This window comes from Sciurus vulgaris (genome assembly GCF_902686455.1).
Source record: "Sciurus vulgaris genome assembly, chromosome: 13".
NCBI lineage: Eukaryota > Metazoa > Chordata > Mammalia > Rodentia > Sciuridae > Sciurus > Sciurus vulgaris.
Window position 1 is genome coordinate 4,944,214 of NC_136474.1, and position 21,626 is coordinate 4,965,839.

Here is a 21,626-nt window from a genome sequence, read left to right on the forward strand (position 1 = left end):
GGAACAGACTAGGCATAAGCAGTAATAGATACAGGGAAGACAACTGCCAGGGCAGGAATTTAGATGAGAGGTGGTGGTGAGAGGGGTATGTATGGTAGCAATGGGAGAGAAAGTTTTGATTTCCTGAGAATGATGAATTTTTCCTGTATTATGTCTCTGCTTTTTCTCCAGTCAGTGAACATGAGTCCAGTGTTCAAAAGCTCACATTATGCTGCCATTATTTCTGTTGAGCTGTGAAGTACTCTATTCTGATTAATGAATCATACTGAACACATACTAATTCTCAGAGGTGTTGGATTATTTAGAATTAATTCCAAAGCTTTTAATCACAGTTTAACAATCATTATCAGGTTTGGGATAAGACAATGGTCTTCATGTTATTTCTCATGAAAGTATTTCTCTAGTCCTCACATGCTTTATTTGATAAGCATTTTCCTTTGCCTGTTATCAAATGAGTGCTCCCTGATGTTCTTGCTCCATATATGAAATGTTACCTTGGATGCATCAATGGATGTTGTGTATTATGCTCTTTAGTGCTCATCTAATTTCCATTTCTCATATCACGTCACATGTTGTTTGGTAAAAATGAATTGAATGAGAAATAATACAAAAAGAACTAAAGGAAAGATACTATGAGATATCTTATTAACAGGGCATTAGCTTAAAGATTGAGTCAGATGCTCTAAGAATGTTAAAATAATAGTAGCATATTGCATCTCTATTATCCTACAGAGGAGAGAGAGGAGCATAGAAGGGAAAAATTCTAGCTGAACTTCTCCTTTGATATATTTTCTCTTCAAGAGCGTGAATGCACTATAAATATCTATACAAATATTTTAGTATTATGTGTAAATAAATTGAATAGATTAATTCATGACATGAAGACTCTAACAACCAAAATTTTATCACTTTTTTGCTACATTTGTTATGAAAGCCTGTTCCAAGATACATATAGCTAGTATCCTTTAAAGCAGCTCTAAGGAAAACCCTTCCTATTTTCCACTAAATACCACTCAACCCCTATGATTTTATTCTCATAGAGCAGATATTTTTTGTATTAGTATAATGGTTTTAAACACAATAATAAATGCTACCAAAATTATTTAATAACTTCAAATTTATTATTTTTAATGAAAATATTTGAGATGATATTATGAAGTGTTTAGCAAACAGAACAAGGTTGGCACTAAAAATTTCCACTTTGTAAATTCAACGTTCAACTGGAATGTTTTGTTTATGAAAGAAAAATCATAGAGTTTAATAGGTAAGCAAATACTTACCTGGCAGATAAGTATCAGATCATACAAAAGGCTTCTTCCATTAACTGCTCTTTCATATTATCAAAACTAAATACTGACATTCCTTGGCTATAATTTTGGTGCTATTCTTAAATTGATAAGCCACCTAGATACTTTTATTTTTTCTATTTTATTACTGTTTTTTATAGTTTTGTTTTTCATAGTATTTAATAACGTGGGATGTTGAATTCACTCAATTGGTTAAATTCCACAAAACATATCTATGTATATGTTGTTTAAGAATACAACATAACATGTATGAGTCAATCACTCATTTTTAAGTTTTTATTATCTATATGATTTTCATTTTGCTATTATGTATCAGACAAATATTAGCCCAACAAACAATAAGTATTTACAAAATGTCTTTCTAATATTATTTCTGTGTTTCTCAAACTATTCCCACATTTGAAATCACTTCTATTTTTTATACCCATCCCCTCATTTTATGTGAATTTCCTGAGTGCATCCTTGCAAAGACAATTTTCTATTTCAGACTGGCTTTAGAGGAACTGGGAAAGATAAGTTCATTACTTTCTTATACTTCTCCACTGCTTTCAACATAAAACCAATGCCTTTGTATCTACAAATTCTATTCCTCCTAATCGTGTAAAAGTGGCATAAACTTTTTTATGCAATGTCCATTATATTGTTATTCCAGTAATCCAGAACACAAACCAACACTTAAAACCAACATCAATCCTCTTTCTTTATTCTGTAAAAATTTAATATCCAAAATCCACCTTTCATCTTAAAATCAAATTAAGACACTTTGATTCTCCTTATTTGCAACACTTATTTTCTCCATCAAATGCAAACTGATTGTCCCTTTGTCAGAGAAACATATATATTCTTTTTCTACTAGTTCTATTCATATGGACCTTGTCGTCATGCACTGCTCCCAGGTCTGTGCTATTTTTTTTTTATTGTAAACAAATGGAATACATGTTGTTTCTCTGTACATGGCGTGAAGGCATACCATTTGTGTAATCATAAATTTACATAGAGTAATGTTGTTTGATTCATTCTGTTATTTTTTCCCTTCCCCCCACCCCTCCCACCCCTCTTTATCCTCTATACAGTACTTCCTTCCTCCATACTTGCCCCCCTCCCTAACCCTAACTCTAACCCTAACACTAACCCTTCCCTCCCCCCCATTATGTGTCATCCTCCACTTATTAGCGATATCATTCGTCCTTTGGCTTTTTCAGATTGGCTTTTCTCACTTAGCATGATATTCTCCAATTTCATCCATTTGCCTGCAAATGCCATAATTTTATCATTCTTTATGGCTGAGTAATATTCCATTGTATGTATATACCACAGTCTCTTTATCCACTCATCAATTGAAGGGCATCTAGGTTGGTTCCACAGTCTGGCTATTGTGAATTGAGCAGCTATGAACATTGATGTGGCTGTATCTCTGTAGTATGCTGATTTTAAGTCCTTTGGGTATAGGCCAAGGAGTGGGATAGGTGGGTCAAATGGGGGGTCCATTCCAAGTTTTCTAAGGAATCTCCACACTGCTTTCCAGAGTGGCTGCACTAATTTGCAGCCCCACCAGCAATGTATGAGTGTACCTTTCTCCCCACATCCTCGTCAACACCTGTTGCTTGTATTTTTGATAATCGCCATTCTAATTGGGGTGAGATGGAATCTGAGGATGGTTTTGATTTGCATTTCTCTTATTACTAGAGATGTTGAACATTTTTCCATATGTTTGTTGATTGCTTGTAGATCTTCTTCTGTGAAGTGTCTATTCATTTCCTTAGCCCATTTGTCGACTTTATTATTTGAATTCTTGGAGTAGAGTTTTTTGAGTTCTTTATAGATTCTGGAGATTAGTGCTCTATTGGAAGTATGATTGGCAAAGATATTCTCCCACTCTGTAAGCTCTTTCTTCGTATTGCTGATAGTTTCCTTTGCTGAGAGAAAGCTTTTTAGTTTAAATCTATCCCAGTGGTTGATTTTAGCTTTTATTTCTTGTGCTATGGGAGTCCTGTTAAGGAAGTCTGATCCTAGACCAACAAGGTGAAGATTTGGACCTACTTTTTCTTCTATAATCTGCAGGGTCTCTAGTCTGATTCCGAGATCCTTAATCCATTTTGAGTTTAGTTTCGTGCATGGTGAGAGATATGGGTTTAGTTTCATTCTGTTGCATATGGATTTCCAATTCTCCCAGCACGATTTGTTGAACAGGCTATCTTTTCTTCATTGCATATTTTTGGCAACTTTGTCTAGTATGAGAAAATTGTATTTATTGGGGTATGTGTCCGTGTCCTCTATTCTGTACCATTGATCTGCCTTTCTATTTTGGTACCAATACCATGCCGTTTTTGTTACTATTGCTTTGTAGTAGAGTTGCAGATCTGGTATTGCAATACCCCCTGTTTCACTCTTCCTGCTAAGGATTGCTTTAGCTATTCTGGGTTTCTTATTCTTCCAGATGAATTTCAAAATTGCTTGCTCTATTTCTGTAAGATACGTCATTGGGATTTTAATTGGAATTGCATTGAATTTGTATAGCACGTTAGGTAGTATGGCCATTTTGACAATATTAATTCTTCCTATCCAAGAACATGGAAGATCTTTCCATCTTCTAAGGTGTTCTTTAATTTCTTTCTTTAGTGTTGTATAGTTCTCATTGTAGAGGTCTTTCACCTCCTTTGTGAGATTGATTCCCAAGTATTTTATTTTTTTTTTGATGCTATTGTGAATGGGGTAGTTTTCCTAATTTCTCCTTCTGAAGATTCATCACTTATGTATAAAAATGCATTGGATTTATGGGCATTGATCTTGTAACCTGCTACTTTACTGAATTCACTTATGAGTTCTAAGAGTTTTCTGGTGGAATTTCCAGGTTCCTCTAAATATATAATCATGTCATCAGCGAACAGGGATAGTTTGTGTTCTTCTTTCCCAATTCGTATCCCTTTAATTTCTTTGGTTTGTCTAATTGCTCTGGCCAGAGTCTCAAGAACGATGTTGAATAGAAGTGATGAAAGAGGGCATCCTTGCCTTGTTCCAGTTTTTAGGGGGAATGCTTTCAGTTTTTCACCATTTAGAATGATATTAGCCATGGGCTTAGCATAGATGGCCTTCACAATGTTAAGGAATGTTCCCACTATCCCTATTTTTTCTAGTGCTTTGAGCATGAAGGGGTGTTGTATTTTATCAAATGCTTTTTCTGCATCTATTGAAATAATCATGTGATTCTTGACTTTAAGTCTATTAATATGGTGAATTACGTTTATTGATTTCCTGATGTTGAACCAACCTTGCATTCCTGGGATGAAACCCACTTGATCATGGTGCACTATCTTTTTAATATGTTTTTGTATGCGATTTGCTAAAATTTTGTTGAGAATTTTTGCATCGATGTTCATTAAGGATGATGGTCTGAAATTTTCTTTCCTTGATGAGTCTCTGTCTGGTTTAGGTGTCAGTGTGATATTGGCTTCATAGAATGAGTTTGGGAGGGTTCCCTCCTCTTCTATATTATGGAATACTTTGAGAAATATTGGAATGAGCTCTTCTTTAAAGGTTTTGTAGAACTCAGCTGAGAACCCATCTGGTCCCGGACTTTTCTTTGTTGGTAGGCTTTTGATGACTTCTTCTATTTCAGTACTTGAAATTGGTCTATTTAAATTGTTTATGTCCTCCTCGTTCAGTTTAGGCAATTCATATGTTTCTAGAAACCTGTTGATGTCTTCGAAATTTTCTATTTTGTTGGAGTATAGATTTTCAAAATAGCTTATAATTATGTTTTGTATTTCAATCCTGTCTGTTGTGATATTTCCTTGTTCATTCTGAATTTTAGTGATTTGGGTTTTGTCTCGTCTTCTCTTTGTTATTGCGGCTAAAGGTTTATCAATTTTGTTTATTTTTTTGAAGAACCAACTATTTATTTTGTCAATTTCTTGTATTGTTTCTTTTGTTTCAATTTCATTGATTTCAGCTCTGAGTTTAACTATTTTCTGTCTTCTACTACTTTTGGTGCTCTCCTGTTCTTTTTCTAGGGCTTTGAGCTGTAGTGTTAGGTCATTTATTTGTTGAGTTTTACTTCTTTTATTAAATGTGCTCCATGAAATAAATTTCCCTCTAAGTACTGCTTTCATATTGTCCCAGAGATTTTGATATTATGTTTCTTTGTTCTCATTTACCTCTAAGAAGTTTTTAATTTCTTTCCTAATATCTTCTGTTATCCATTTATCATATAATAGCATATGGTTTAATCTCCAGATGTTGGAATAGTTTCTGTATTTTACTCTTTCATTTATTTCTAACTTCAATCCATTATGATCTGATAGAATACATGGTAGTGTCTCTATCTTCTTGTATTTGCTAACATTAGCCTTGTTGCATAATATATGGTCTATTTTAGAGAAGGATCCATGTGCTGCTGAGAAGAAAGTGTATTCGCTCTTGGTTCGATGGTATATTCTATAAATGTCCGTTAAGTCTAAATTATTGATTGTGTTATTGAGATCTATGGTTTCTTTGTTCAATTTTTGTCTGACAGATCTGTCCAGTGGTGAGAGGCATGTTAAAATCACCTAGTATTATTGTGTTATGGTCTATTTGGTTTCAGAAATTGAGAAGTATTTGTTTGACATACATGGATGAGCCACTGTTTGGGGCATAGATGTTTATGATTGTTATATCTTGCTGATTTATGCTTCCTTTAAGCAGTATGAAATGACCTTCTTTATCCCTTCTGACTAACTTTGGCTTGAAGTCCACATTATCAGAAATGACGATAGATACTTCAGCTTTTTTGCTGAGTCCATGTGCATGGTATGTTTTTCCCCATCCTTTCACCTTTAGTCTATGGGTATCTTTTACTATGAGGTGAGTCTCTTGCAGGCAACATATTATTGGATCTTTCTTTTCAATCCAATCTGCCAGTCTATGTCTTTTGATTGATGATTTCAGGCCATTAACATTCAGGGTTATTATAGAGATATGATTTGGTTTCCCGGTCGTTTGGTTCATTTTTTAAATTTTATTTATTTATTTGTTTGACACAACTTGTTTCCTCCTTTATTTGACAATTCCTTTAGGATAATTCCTCCCTTTGCTGATTTGCTTCTTTGTTTTTCATTTCTTCCTCATGGACTATTTTGCTGAGAATGTTCTGTAATGCTGGCTTTCTTTTTGTAAATTCTTTTAGCTTTTGTTTATCATGGAAGGATTTTATTTCATCGTCAAATTTGAAGGTAAGTTTTGCTGGGTATAAGATTCTTGGTTGGCATTCATTTTCTTTCAGGGCTTGAAAAATTTTGTTCCAGGCCCTTGTAGCTTTCAGGGTCTGGATTGAAAAATCTGTTGATATCCGTATTGGTTTCCCCCTGAATGTAATTTGGTTCTTTTCTCTCACAGCCTTTAAAATTCTGTCTTTATTTTGTATGTTAGGTATTTTCATTATAATGTGCCTTGGTGTGGGTCTGTTGTAATTTTGTGTACTTGGAGTCCTATAAGCCTCTTGAACTTGATTTTCCATTTCATTCTTCAGATTTGGGAAATTTTCTGATATTATTTCATTGAATAAATTGTTCATTCCTTTGGCTTGTTTCTCTAGGCCTTCCTCAATCCCAATAATTCTTAAATTTGGCCTTTTCATGATATCCCATAGTTCTTGTAGAATCTGTTCATGATTTCTTACCATCTTCTCTGTTTGTTCAACTTTGTTTTCAAGGTTAAATATTTTGTCTTCAATGTCTGAGGTTCTGTCTTCCAGGTGTTCTATCCTATTGCATATGCTTTCTATGGAGTTCTTAATTTGGTTTATTGTTTCTTTCATGTCAAGGATTTCTGTTTGGTTTTTTTTCAATATTTCTAACTCTTTATTGAAATGATCTTTTGCTTCCTGTATTTGCTCTTTTAATTGTTGATTGGTGCGATCATTCAATGCTTGCATTTGCTCTTTCATCTCATCATTCAGTGCATGCATTTGCTCTTTCATCTCATTGTTTGCTTCTCTGATCATTTTAATTATGTACATTCTGAACTCCTTTTCTGTCATGTCTTCTGCCATGCTGTCATTGGGTTTTATTGATATAACATCCAGATTTGTTTGCAGCATTTTCTTTCCTTGTTTTCTCATATTGTTCAAGTATCAGTGGACCGCTGAGATATTGCCGATTTCCTTTATTGACTTACAATGTCCCTGAAGATTTCTATATATGTCCCCCCTTAGCCTTCAGTAGGCTGAAGTCTTGAAGGAAGTTGATAATGCGGTGCTCCACAAGGAAGCTGCCTCTCTAGGAGTGGTGGCCTTCAGTTGGGGTATATTCCCTGCTAGTGGGCAGTGGTGTCTTCACTTGTTGACCAATGGTCATCCAAAGGGGACCTCGGCTGCAGGCTGTGGCAAGGCCTGTTTGGGCCTGAGTCTCTGGTTTTACTGTCCTTGTGGGGAAACCTCACCCAGTAGGGAAGACTCACCGGTGGGGAGGTCTTGCTGGTTAGTTCCCTCCTAGAGGTTCCCCTCAATTTACAGCTACCGCCTGGGCTGGGCTGCCTTCCTCTGCAAAGTTCCCAGGGGCTCGGCCCTACCTCCTGGGCCTGGGAGCCTCACCCTTCGCAGATGAATCTCCTTAGGCTGTCCCTCCTCAGAGAATCTACCCACAAGCCTGGAACCTTCTCTCTGCCCTAAGCCTGTCTCTGTGTGGCTCTTCCACCCAGAGGCCTCCTATATCCTGGGACCCTGCTCTGCATCTAATCACCTGGCTATGCGGCCCCTCCTCTGAGCAGCCACCTGTGGCCCCGTACAATCACTCTGAGTCCCAGAGATCCGCCACATACCTCTTCCTTCAGACAGCCGCCCAGTGTTCTGGTGCGGTCACTAGGAGTCCAAGAAACTCAACCATGTGCCTCCACCTCCCACCAACCACCCGTAGCCCTGGGCAATCAATCACTCCGAGTCGAAGTGACCTGCCCCATTCCTCCTCCTTCTCCAGATAACCCCCCGGGTGTTCAGGAGCGTTCACTCTGAGTGGCTCTGAATCCACGTGACCTGCTGCACGGGTCCTCTCGGCAACCGCCCGGAGCTCTGGTGCGGCCACTCAAGACCAAGTGACCCACCACGCTTCTCCTCCAGGCAGGCCCCCTGTGTTCAGGAGCTGTCACTTTAAGTCCAAACAACTCACCACTCACCTTCTCCTCTGAGCAGCCACCTGGAGCTCTAATGCAGTCACTGCGATTCCAAACGACCCGCCGCGCTCCTCCTCCTCCTCCTCCTACTCCTCTGGGCTGGCCCCGGTGTTCAGAAGTGGTCTGAGTCCAATCAGCTCACCACGCAGCCCCTCCTCTGGCAATCGCCTGTAGCTCTGGTGTAGTCACTCTGAATCCAAGCGGCCACACTCCTCTTCCTCCTCCTTGTCCTCAGGGCAGGCCCCGGTGTTCTGAAGCAGTCGTTCTGAGTCCAAACAGCTCGCCGCGCAGCTTCTCCTCTGACAACCGCCTGTAGCTCTGGTGCAGTCACTCCGAATCCAAGCGGCCACGTTCCTCCTCCTCCTCCTCCTCAGGGCAGGCCCCGGTGTTCTGAATCCACACAGCTCTCCTCACCACTCCTCCCCTGGGCAGCCACCAGAGCCCCAGTGGTTGCTCTGAGTCCCAGTGCTGTGCCTAGCGGCCTCCTTTACAGCACTCCCAGTTGTCCGAGTTCACTGCTCCAGTGGGGGGAGGGGTGTCTCACCGGCAGCTCTAGTTCACAAAGTTTCCTGCGTTCCGGGACCACCGTCCCATCCGGGACACCTTCCCAATTGGTGAGAGTCACCTGGCTGCTTTGAGTTGGTCCCAAGTGTCTCAATATCTCCTCTTTTGAATCCTGAGTCCTGGAGCAACATGAAATGCAGCCACCCTCTAGGCCGTCATCTTGAAACCTCCAGGTCTGTGCTATTGATGGTTACTTTTCCAAGAAAAATGTGTTTTCACTTTTAAATAATATTGAAATTACTTTCACATAATTTAACCTCCTGTGAGTAGTCTCTTCCATTACATTTCTTCACATGCTGAATGTTCTTCCCACATCAAAACATCTCAATTTTTTACAAATATTGTCAGTATTATAAGTAAAGCAATATTTATATAAAGACATGATACTCCTTTGTTTGAGATAAACTAAGCATTTTACATAAAATAGCTTTGTTCATTCTTCTCCCAGATTTTACATAGCTACTCCTTTCTTTACATTTTATAAGAGGAAACTGAGGCTGAAAATTTTAATTGCTCAGGTTCACAGAGCTAACAAATGGCTGTATGTGTTCTAATTTTTCCAGTGTAATTCATCTAACCCATACATTTTTTGTTTTAGTCAAGCATTTTACTTGCACCTAAGGTATATTTATTTTTGATACTGTACATATACAAGGAAAGGAGCTCAAACAATTTGAAAGTGAAGAAACTTATGGTGTCATATCAGTATGTTAGTCATCAGAGAAAAGATGGGAAAATATTATTTAAACAATTAACCATATCAACAGAAATGAATATTAAGCAGAATAAATGCAGGGAGATTTGTAAATTCAAAACTACATTGATCAGAAATGTAACCGGACAATTATGAGAGCACAGAACTGCATCAAACGAGCACCAACCATCATGTCAGGTGGATAATAAGTGTCAACTGAACCTAACATGGAAAATGCAGTAGAAAAAGCCCTGATTTTGAATTAAAGAATGCCTATACATAGGTTATTTTTCTGAAGAAATCTATTTTATTTGCAAGACACTAAATCCAGAAGAGAATGATTGTTAAATCATTGCAGTGCTTGGTAATGTGCCAGAAAATAATATGGTAATAATCATGCGTATATCACTATTGAAAGGTACTCAATTCACGTGAACACATTCTAATATAAAATTCTAAAAATATCATCGAAACAATCAGAGATGTCTTAAAATTAATTTTTGGATAGAAGACCAGAAACTATATGTTGACAAACTGGACAAAAATATAATATTCCCCCTACATGCTTGAATTTCTCAATTACTGAGTTACATGAGATTAATTCAACATATATGAAAAAAATTAGAACTGTATTCATTTCATTTGCTTATTTTTTTGGTCATGGGGAGATGGATTGATTTCTAAGAAGGCAGTGGGATTAAGAAGTACAGGCATATTATATTGGATAATACTTGTTTAATTCAAGACAATAATTATTCTAAATTATCTAAAATCTCTTACTGGGGAAATTAAAGAGAATATCTGCATTTAATAAACTAATGAAGTGATTAGTCTATAAAACTACAAGCAAGAAACTAAGGCATAATTGAGGGATAAAATTATCATTTTTTGTGTAACAAAGTAAAAGTTGAGCTAATTCTTGCACTGAATCACTTGAGAGCCATTTAAACCCTAATTTTAAAAAAAAAGGAAAATAGAAAGAGAAAAAGTGAGGAAAAAATGATGAGGATGTGTGCAAATGTATAAGAACCAAAGAAAAGAAACATTGGGTCAAATAAAACACAAACAAGTATGAATGGGTCAAAAATATCATACTTCTAAAACATCAGCTACATTGAAGAATGCAAAACTGTAAAATAAATATATTTCCTTAGTGAACTGCAAAATATAATGAAATTATTTAGAATGGGTTTTAAGTTAATAAATTTTTAAAATTCTAAAAAAGACTCCAAGTTTGCCAAATATTTGTGACAAAATCATATCACCATTTCTTTTCCTTTTTAGTGTACAACAAAAAACACATCACATTTAAATATCCAAGGAAATTTTTTTCGGTAGAATTTATTTAGGCATAGATCTTGAGGATCAGTTTTGATTAATTTTAGATCAGTTACCTATGTAAACTTGTTACTTTTCTCATTTTACTCAAGTTAAAAAAATTAATCAGAGAACTCTTGACCCCTACTTCACAGGGTTAATAAAGTTTTTACTCTTATTAGTCTTGTACATGCTAACATTCTGCACAGAGTCTATAAAAAGAAATCCACTCAATAAGGGTGATTTTCTAAAAATCAGGGCTAGCTTTTTCTGTTTGCAATATAAGCACAGTGTTTGTTAACAGAAATTGGCATAGTTATTGGAAACTAAATTTTACAAGCAAGAAATATGCCTATGGTGTGAGTGTTCTTATAGGGGACTTTGAAGATGACATGAAAAAGTAAAATAAAGAGCAAAAATTTGCCTTGCAATCATATATTGCCATTAGCGAATGTGGGAAATAGCTGGGCCAGTCTAATTAGACAGAGAACAATATAATATATTTAGTCAAGAATATAAATGGTATTTTGATGCTCTTTTAGGATATCACTTTCGAGTTCATTCTTTCTATCATTCCTAAGGATGATGTTTTTTATACTTTCTTGGCTTCACAAGGCATTATATTTGAAAGATTTATTTATTTGTAATCATGTTTTACGATACTGAGTTTTGAGATCACATGCAGCATTTCCTACAGAGTAGCTGTAATAATAGTATTAATAATAATATAAACAACTACATCCCTAAGTTGAAAGCAACCTACTTACTACCATCTAACAATTACCTTGGCTAATTCTATGAAGTCTCATTTCCTCAGTAGGAAAAAAAAATATTTCAAAGAGGATTAATAACTAACTTTTGCATGTGTATCTATCTACTTATACCCACTGAAACCCCAACTAAATTGTAAATGCTATAACAGAAGGGGCTTAGTCTTCCTAGAGAGAAAAGCTATTTCTTCATTTTTTATAATAGTTTTGAGTTCCTATTTATGATTTCTGAGAAGAAATAAATGAAGGAAAGAATGAATAATAACTTGAAGTATTTTTAAAAAAATTAATGATCTTATGCAACTCTTGTGGATATTTATTATATCAATTATTTTTACTTCTCATGTGTATAGAATTAAAATGTGTAATATTTATGTTTCATATTTACCATCTCCTTGTCATTTTCTATATGTACATTTACCTACATTTATCACAAATTATTTGTTTTGAACCAGGAAGTGAAGTCAGGAACAATTAAACCCAGATCTTATTTTATTTTTTTATTTTGAAGCAAGTTCTTGCTGAGTTACTTAGGGCCTCGCTAAATTGCTGAGTATTGTTTTGAACTTGTGATCCTCCTGCCTGTCACCAAAGCCACTAGGGTTATGTGTGTGCACACCATATTCCACTAATTTTTTAAAGCCTGAAATTTTGATGAATGAATAAAGAAAATGTTGTGTATGTACACATGGCATAGGATTTGTTTATTAAAAAGAATTTGCCATATAGGTAGAAAACTATTATTAACTTTTTTATAAAAATTAACTGGTTGGAGGCAGAGAAAGAATCCAAAATTCAAAGCCAGCCTCAGCAACTTAGCAAGGCCCTAAGCAATTTAGTGAGATCCTGTATCAAAATTAAAAAAATAAGGATATTGAGATTTGGCTCATTTGTTAAACACAACTAAGTTTAATTCATGGTATGAAAAAAATTAACTGGCTCTGTGAAAAAGCAATTTTACTCTTAGATACAGAGCATGGAAAAATAAATTAAAATACACCAAAAGAGAAAATACTTGACAAAACTGTAAGTGTGCACAGCAGCCAAACACTCAAAATAATAAAAAAGTCTATTAATTGGAGATTAAATAAGAAGTCACAGTATGTTCATATGGTAGACTATTTTCCAGCAATATGAAGGAGTGAATTATTGATAGATGCAAAAGCATGGATGGACTTCAGAAACTTAAAATTTATTGAAATTATTCAGCATGAATCCCTCCTTCTGGGTGCACCTTTCTTTAGGATACAGACTTCCCTCATGCCTGTACCCTTCTTGCCATCTTCTGCATCACCATTGCAAATTGCCTCTTCCTGAAGCCATCTCTGCCATCTCTACCACACCCTTGTTCCTCTATCATCCAGGGGCTGGTTCAGGATCCCACCAAAACTTCTCTTCTAAGGTCTGTGAGGACATCTTTATCATGAAATATAGAGGTCATGTTTTCACTTCTTTACTTTTTGACATTTTTCTGTTGAAGAGAGCTTGAAGTTCTTTCTTTACTTTGTTCTGCTCTATCTTCAACACCCACATGTCTAATGATCCCTTCTGTGTGTGGAAGTCCAAAAGACACATAAAGTTTAATGGATTCAAACTTGAAGTAGGGTCTTCTGCACACTTTTATTTTATTCTCTCCACCTATGATATTTATGTATAGAAATGAAATGCCTTCTTCTACGTAGGAAAACAGGATGCACCCTCAACAATATTCTTTCTTAGTTATGGGCCCTATGTCAGCCAGATATCCATTGCTCTGGCAAAGTACCTGAAGAATCAACTAAAAAGAGGGAAGATTTAATTTGACTTATGATTTGGCCCCATTGCTCTTGGCTTCTAAGAGGCAGAACATCATGGTGGGGAGTATGTTGTGATGCAAATATGATCACTTCATTGTTGAAAGGAAGGAAAGGGAGAGGGGAGACATAAATCTGGAGAGGGGGGGTCAGGTTAAAGCTATAGTCCAAGGACCTTCTCCCTTCTGGTCCCATATCTTACAGTTTCCAGTTCACCCAAAATTTTATTCTGCTCTGCATCCATCAATGGATTAATCCATTGGTGAGATTACAGCCCTCATAATCCAACCATTTCCTCAAAACCCTGCCTCTGAACATTGTTGTGCCAGGGAGCTTTGGGAGGTTTTGTGGGACATTGCTGATTCAAATCACACACATCCTATCTCCTAAACAGCTCCTTAAGCTGCTGCTTCTCTGCTATCCAAGCTGCCACTGTAATTTCTTAATTAAACTGCATCAATCATCTCCTAGTAGCACTTCTAGTTTCCACTCATGCCTAGCCAGAACCCAGTGCATTGTCTGAATGATGCTTCTAAAGATGTTTTGCATTGGGTAATCCCCTGTTTAAAAGCCTTCATGGTACTCTGTTTTTTATGTTAAAATTCAAACTCTGTTTTGCATGTGGCATTCCCTTCACAAGAAACACCTTTTTTCTGTCTGTTGATTCACTCTTATTTACTCTACAGGTCTCACTTTAGACATTACTTTCCTGGAACATTTTTCCTGGTTCCTCAAGGCTGAAGATTCCTCCCCATATGTTCCAGGAAGTATTATTGCTTGTCATATAATTACTGTAATTATTTCTCTGTTGCCTGGCACCAGGGCTGGAAAAACGTGTCTGACAAACACTTCCTGAAAATTTAGAATGAAAGCAGTTTCTTTTCAACAATGGTGAGTTGCAATAAAATCACCTGGAGGACCTACTAAACCATAGCCTGCTGACTATACACCTAGAGTTTCTGTTCAGCAGTTTGGGGTTGTGCTTATGGTAAGGCTGGAATTGGATATTGGCAGGGATCTGAGAGTGAAATACTGAGGTATCCAGAGGGGAGAGTTCTTGTCAGAAGAGGTTCAAAGATCCAGGTGTAAGTAGCACCCCCCCCCCATGGAAAATGGTGATGTCTGTTTGCACATGACAGATGCACAATATTCCCTTGTGGACACATTCTTATTTTAACTTACCTTCTAATGATATTGGGGATTGTTTTTCTCAGGGAACCTACTGAGAATCCATTAGGGACATTTTTTTAAATAAGTTAGGTAACAAGTGATTTATTAGACTCATCATCACCTGATTTTTTAAAGAGACTTTACTAGTTTAAAATAAAATATATATACACATTTGAAATTTTCTTAGAACAGGAAAACATGATTCCATGCCCCTTGAGGTAGAGGCAGAAAAAAACAAGGATAGGTAGAATGGAAACCAACAAAGAAACTTCAAATTTAAATCTGAGAAGCTGGTTTGAGCACCCTCACCTTTATTCCCCAAGATTATTCTCCTCTGGAAATAAATTGTTTAAAAGAACTTAAAACTTAGAGTATTATGAGTCAAATTATTGTTCATATATATTGCTAGTTTTCATAATGTTTCCTTTAGACTAATAAAGTGAAGGGAAAAATATCATTGGAGGCTCATCAGTATATTCTACATATTATGTGTTGACTGAATGACACCAACATAGAGACCCCAAGAGGATCAGGCAAGTGTAATGAACCCCATGCTCCATGATTAAGTGTTTAGCTCAACAGACAGATATCCCTTCGCCCCCACCCCTTGTCACTTCTCATGTTCACTATCTACAAAATTTCTTTTAAAAAGATGAGCCCATTACCCCTAAGATGAGTTTCAGTCTCATGTACCTGCACCCCTTCTCCTCTTGAGTGTATATTGGGCTCTTATTACATTTCTATGTAATCTCCTTGTTTTCCTAAATAAATATTTGTGCTTCTTCTGATATGCCCTGAAATTTCTTTCTATTGAGTAATTCAAGGCCAAGGGTCAAGTTGAGATAGCCATTTCCCTTCTGGGTAATCTTCTTGGATCCTATTCAGTGATACCATGAAGGAAGCCCATTATGACTTTCATTTTCATTTTTGAAGGGCTCAATTTCTTTGTCCCTTTTGCAAACATTTATTTCACTTTTTATTTTTTGAGAGTTGCCTGCTCATCTTCTTTGCTTATTTCTTTCTTTTTTTTTTTTTTTGAAATTGAGACAAGCATTTAATGGAAAATCCTTTGACTCAGAGTTCAAAAAAGTTGTAAATGGTTCATTTTATCAAAAGAATTAGCTTTTGTACAAAATATAAAGAATTTTACACTATAAACAAAGACTTTTGTATATGTATTTAAATAAGAATTCTATCTGCTTTTCCTCCAGTTCTTCTCAAGCACAGAGCATATATATGCAAGCCAGAAAGCTAATAACCTCAATGGGCAGACTGTTTTAAAATAAGCTTTGACTCCTAATACATCTGGAAAGATAGAACTGATTTTTTTTGGCTCAAAGTTCAGAACATCAGTAGTTTCAATTTAGTTTACAAAACTCTGCCATATTAACATGAAGAGTGCACCAAAGCTTCATATTCAAGCATTATCTTTTAAGAAATATAACATGGAGTTCAACATGAAATATAAAAGTTTACAATCTATGACTAATATTAATTCAGAAAACATCCACAACTTCTATTTTTATTGAAAATGACCAAACCAATCCCTTATCTCCTACTACATAATTATTCTACTTTCATGGCCCTTCTATGCAAGAAACACAGCTTAAAATTTGGTTGTAGTACATCATAGCACTACCATTATTCAGACTTAATCAGCAAAGCAATTTTTATACATGGATGGTCAGTAATATAACTGACTCAATTTTTATATTAACTTGACTTATAAGTTTAACACTTGAAATCTTTGCTATCTAAAAACTTTCCCAATAGAATTATAAATCGTGATAATTTTAAAGGAGATTAAAGTTGGGCAGGAACCATAGTCCTTTAATGTATATCCCTTTCTAAATAAAAAAGACTTTTATGAGCTTTATTGAAAAGATTTTGAGATTTCCCAATTCTTCTCATGTATATGTTTATCACTACATTTCATTATTGGTATTTTATATTTGATGCTTTAACATTTGATACCTTAAAAAGATACACTTTACTCATGACCTAAAAGAGCACAGCTGTGGCTTAAGTTTTTTTCTTCTATTTATCACAACTCAATTTTATCATCCAGGGAATTCTAAAATCATGATTAAAGTTATGGGTACAAACAGCATTCAATTTTAAGAAACCATACATCTATAGCTAGACAAATATTTAACAAATTGAAGAATAAAATTAAGGAGAATGTATAATCTTCATTATAAATTTCTTGTCTAGAAGGGGCAATTGTATTTTTATGTATTCTTTCAAAATGGCTTTCCTAAATGAAAAGTCTTTGTTACTACTACAAAATTACTCTTTTCACCATGACATTCTATATAACATCCTTTAAGCGCCAAAGAAACATTCTGTAAACAAATTTAATCAGTAAACTAAGAGCAAACATCCATTTGCCTTTATTTTAATATTTAAAAGGCCATGATATGAGTCTCTACTTTCTACAATGATATATAATAAAAGCCCAAGCATATTTATATGAACAAGAACAATTACTGTACATTTTGGTGAAACAAAAAAGTTAATCAACAGACTAGAATTTCTTAATAAAGTAAGCATGAGAAACCTATAAAATATATGCAGTGTATAAAAATTCAGTATTGTAAGTTTCAGTGAAGGGAGTCATAATTATTAAGAATAAAAGATGGTAGTTCTACAGGTTTATAATTATTCTGTAAACAGTAAGTAATAAGCAATAAATTAGAAATGTCTTAGCTCCCAGTATTTCCCTTCTTTCTCACTGGAGCCACTTTTATAGCAGTTAAAATTGGCTCTCTCAAGTATCAGAATAATTCTACCAGAAAATAAATTTCATCTGGAATGAGGTAACAATCTATAATAAATTTTGGCCTTTTAGGAAAAAACCTGTAGATATATGAAAACTGATCTACATGTTACATGAGAGTAAGCCAAACCTCTATTTTACCAGATTTCCTTTGTTGCTGTATTGCTTTCTAAATTGTTTGGCAGTAATATAATAGAAAAATAAAAAGTAAAAAGAATAGAACAACTGTCGTTGGCTCTTTGCGGTACAAAATCCATGGATATTTGTCACCACTTGCAGCAACAACTTGCACGGATCTTATGGGTGGTGGACTGGAAACTGAGCTACTTCTATCTTTCTCTTTAGTGCACTGCTTTCTTGTTTGTCCATAGAGGATAGAGGAAATGAGGCTTACTTGCTTTGAGAGGAGAGAGAGAGAGAGAGACTTTGCTTATCAGAGAGAAAGAGACTTTGCTTAAGAGAGACTTTGAGAGGACAGTCTTTGCTTAGAGCTTAGAGGAAGAGAGACTTGCTATACCTCACTTAAGGTCTGCTGCTTCTTACTGGTGCGTTCTACATCCTCTGAACTAAGGGTGTGTCCACCTAAGATGCTTTAGTGATGTGTCTCAGTTCTCCATTCTGCCATCTGCCTTCCGCCGCTGCCCCTACTCGCTGCTTCTATCGGCTAGCCACTTCCTTTCTTCTGGCTGCTGCTGTGTGTGTTTTGCTGCTTCCATGCTGCCTCGTTCTGCTTACGCTTATATCACCTCCAGGAGGCAGAAAGCAGGGCCACGCCTCTTATGCAAAGATTAGCAAGATGCTAGATGTCCGAGCAGGCACAATTAGGAGTTCTTGAAAACACATGTGCATACATTGTGTACATGGAGGATAAATCACCTGAGTGTGCTTATGTCAATTAACCTCCTCGCTGCCGATGTGGTCAACATGGCACAACCCCCAACAAACAACTGTAATGTTTGTAGATTTGTGAAGGAAAAAAAGCCTTTCCCTATTGCTGTTAGGAAAAGTTTCATTTGGCACACTGGATTTTTAAGAAGAAAATAACCAGGAACAAACAAACAAAAAAAAGAAACAAGAATGTTTGATATTCCAATCATTGGTAGTTAAGACATTAGGAAAGAAAAATAGGAAAAATTACTACTGTAAGAACAAAATAAGACAAACAACCAAAGGCTCTGTGTCTTCTACCATTCACTGTCTCTGGAATACTTTCATCTGCAATATACAAATACACGATATACAAATTATTATTTACATTACAATTATATTGGTAAAGAAGACCAGAATCAGCTTTTCTTGTGCTCTACCTTGAAGTGCCCACTGAAATAACCATGAACATCCAAGGCAAGAAGGCCTTAAACAACAAAATATTCCATTCATATTGTGTACTTTATTTGTTGTCACATTCATCTTCAAGTCTGGAGCACAAATAATTTTAAGACTTGGAAGAGTTTGTAAACTTAAGAGTTTCTGTAGTAGTTGGTAATTGTTCATTGAAGATCATGTGTTTCTTTTTTGCTAAGTAAAATGTTCTGCAGGCTTACAAATACATTTCTTCAAACAGTGGTATCTCCAAAGTTCTTGTTCCACCGTATGTATGCTTCTAAGGTTTGAGGACTCATACTGCGTTTTATCTTTTTCAAGGATTCTGTGAAGTCAGGCAATCAAAAATTTCTCATTTCACTGGCAGACATATTCTTCACCTGTTCTGGTTTCAGTTCTCAGATAGGACCCAGTGCTGCATCTTTTGTCAGAGCTGTTAGATCACTTCCTGAGTATCCATCAGTCATTCTAGCAAGTTGTGCTAGTTCTTTTTGTGTCAATGGGCTTCCTTGTTTACATAACAGATTTTTGAGTAAAAGTAGTCTGGTCTCCTCATTTGGTGAAGACACATATACCCATTTGATGAAACGCTTGAGAACAGCCTCATCAAGCTCTTGTGGCCTGTTAGTGGCAACCATTACAAGTACTCTGTCATCTCCAGCAGATTGTACTCCATCAAATTCTATTAGAAATTCTGTTTTTAGATGTCTACTAGCATCATTCTCCCCTTCTCTTCTTTCACAAAAAAGGCTATCAACTTCATCTATGAAAATTATTGAAGGCTGAAGTTCTCAAGCCACAGCAAAAAGAGCTCTCACCAGTTTCTCACCTTCCCCCACATATTTTGAAGTTAAACTTGCAGTACTTATATTAAAAAAGGTTGCATTAGATTTTGCAGCTACTGCTTTAGCCAACATTGTCTTGCCATTTCCAGGTGGACCAAAGAGTAGCAATCCTCTGGCAGGCGCTCTAAGCCCTGTGAACAACTCAGGTCTCAGAGAAGGAAGAATAACAATTTCTTGCAAGACTTGTTTTGCCAACACTTGACCAGCTATATTATCAAATTTAACAGCTGTTCCATTGTCCACAATTTCATTCATAATAAGATTAGCAAGGTTGCTGTCCACATTCCTAAAATTTTTTAAGTCTTTCTTTTTATGAGGAGCAGTTGTAGGGGTAGCTGGCTTATTTGTTCTATTTGTTTTAGGAGTACCCTTATGAATGGCAGCTGCAGGACCAGGACCCTGTCTTGCTCCAGAAACCATTGATAAACCACTGCAACTCGGTGCTCTGTGGTGACCTGAAAGACCTGTGGATCCAGTTTTTAGAATTGTTTTTGAATGAGGCAGTGAATTACTAGCATGTGTTAAGGGATCTTTTCTTTTTGGAACAGCTCCACTTTCTGACTGAAGATGTCCATTTTGGCATGTCAAGTTAGTATTGTCATTAAAAACATCCGTTTGTGATTTGGAAAATTGCAAAATTGGCCGCAGCTGCTCTAGAAGTTGTAAACGATCCTTGGCCATAACCAAATTAGTCATCATTTTAGCTTGAAGTCGTCTAGCTCTTTCACACTGTTCACCTTGTCCTGTAACTATAACAGCTATTCCTTTTTCTAGTTCTTCAATACCTTTCTTATACCATTCCACAGCTTGCTCCTTCTGTCCTGCTTTCTCGTCCTCATCGATGCGCAGGGCAATGGAGATGTACTCGAAGGCCTGTTTGTGGAAGGCCTGGACGTGCTCCGCCTCGCCACCTGTCGCTGGGGCGGGGGGCGAGGCCGAGGCTGGCGCTGGCGCGGCCCTGGAGCTCCTCTTGGCGGCCATGAGGGCGCAGGAGAAGCGCTGGAAGAGCCACAGAAGAGGAGCCCCAGGTGGAAGGCCACCAGACGCAGCAGCGTGAAGCCTACAAAGAGCGGGTAGGAAAAGTAATACAGGTTCTGCTTATGGGGCGACCGGGGCAGAGGGGCCGGCCCCGCGGCGTGAGGGGCGGGGGCGGGCAGGAGGGTGGAGGCCCCGGAGGCACCGGGCTGCTGGGGCCGCCGGAGCCTTTCTTCTTCCCTCGTCCACCCGGAGAACTCATTCACAGCGCCCACTGCCCAGGCCGCCATAACCCGCCTCCCGCAGACCAACGGCGACCAAGCGGCAGCGGGGGCCAATGCGTCGGCAAGGGCCACGGACCCCCACGCATCGGCGGGTCCCAGGAGCTCGACACCTCCAAGCGCTGCCCGCTGGCCCCGCCCCTTTCTCCTTCCTGGCCAGAAGCCTTCTTTGCTTATTTCTATCGAAGTCATTCATCTATTTTTCTTATTGAAGGAAAGTTAATTATATAAATATTAATATTTTCCATGTCTTTCCCTATAGTTTCATAAAGATGATTTTGCTTTTTAGTCCATTAAGTCCTACGTATTCAATTCTGTGAACATACTAATCACATAGTCTCTCAAAGTTACCACAATTGGTATGTTTGTTGAACAATTTAAGTTTTTATAGGTGTTCCACATCTGGAATGATGGAACAGAATGGATCAATTTACAAATAGGTGGCTCTATTAACGTTTTAGAAAGCTGCATGTTTTCTATTAAAAATAAATTAATAAACCTATTTAGAAAAATTTTCTTTTTATCTTATGAGTCAGTCATATAAGGAATGAAGACAGAGAGGAAGAAATGACACAGGAGAGTGATGTTTATCATGCTTATAAAAATTTTCTAACAGTCATGGAGGGATTATTTAGTGGCTGTCAAATTTTAATTTACATAGGAAT

General features: G+C 36.9%; 1 pseudogene across 1 annotated transcript; it reads right to left on the bottom strand.

Moving 5' to 3' along the window:
* Positions 1-18,901: 18,901 nt before the first annotated feature.
* On the bottom strand, positions 18,902-21,003 carry LOC306642555 (spastin-like; annotated as a pseudogene). Its single transcript has one exon. The product of its transcript is annotated as a spastin-like (transcript).
* Between the last annotated feature and the right edge of the window lie 623 nt (positions 21,004-21,626).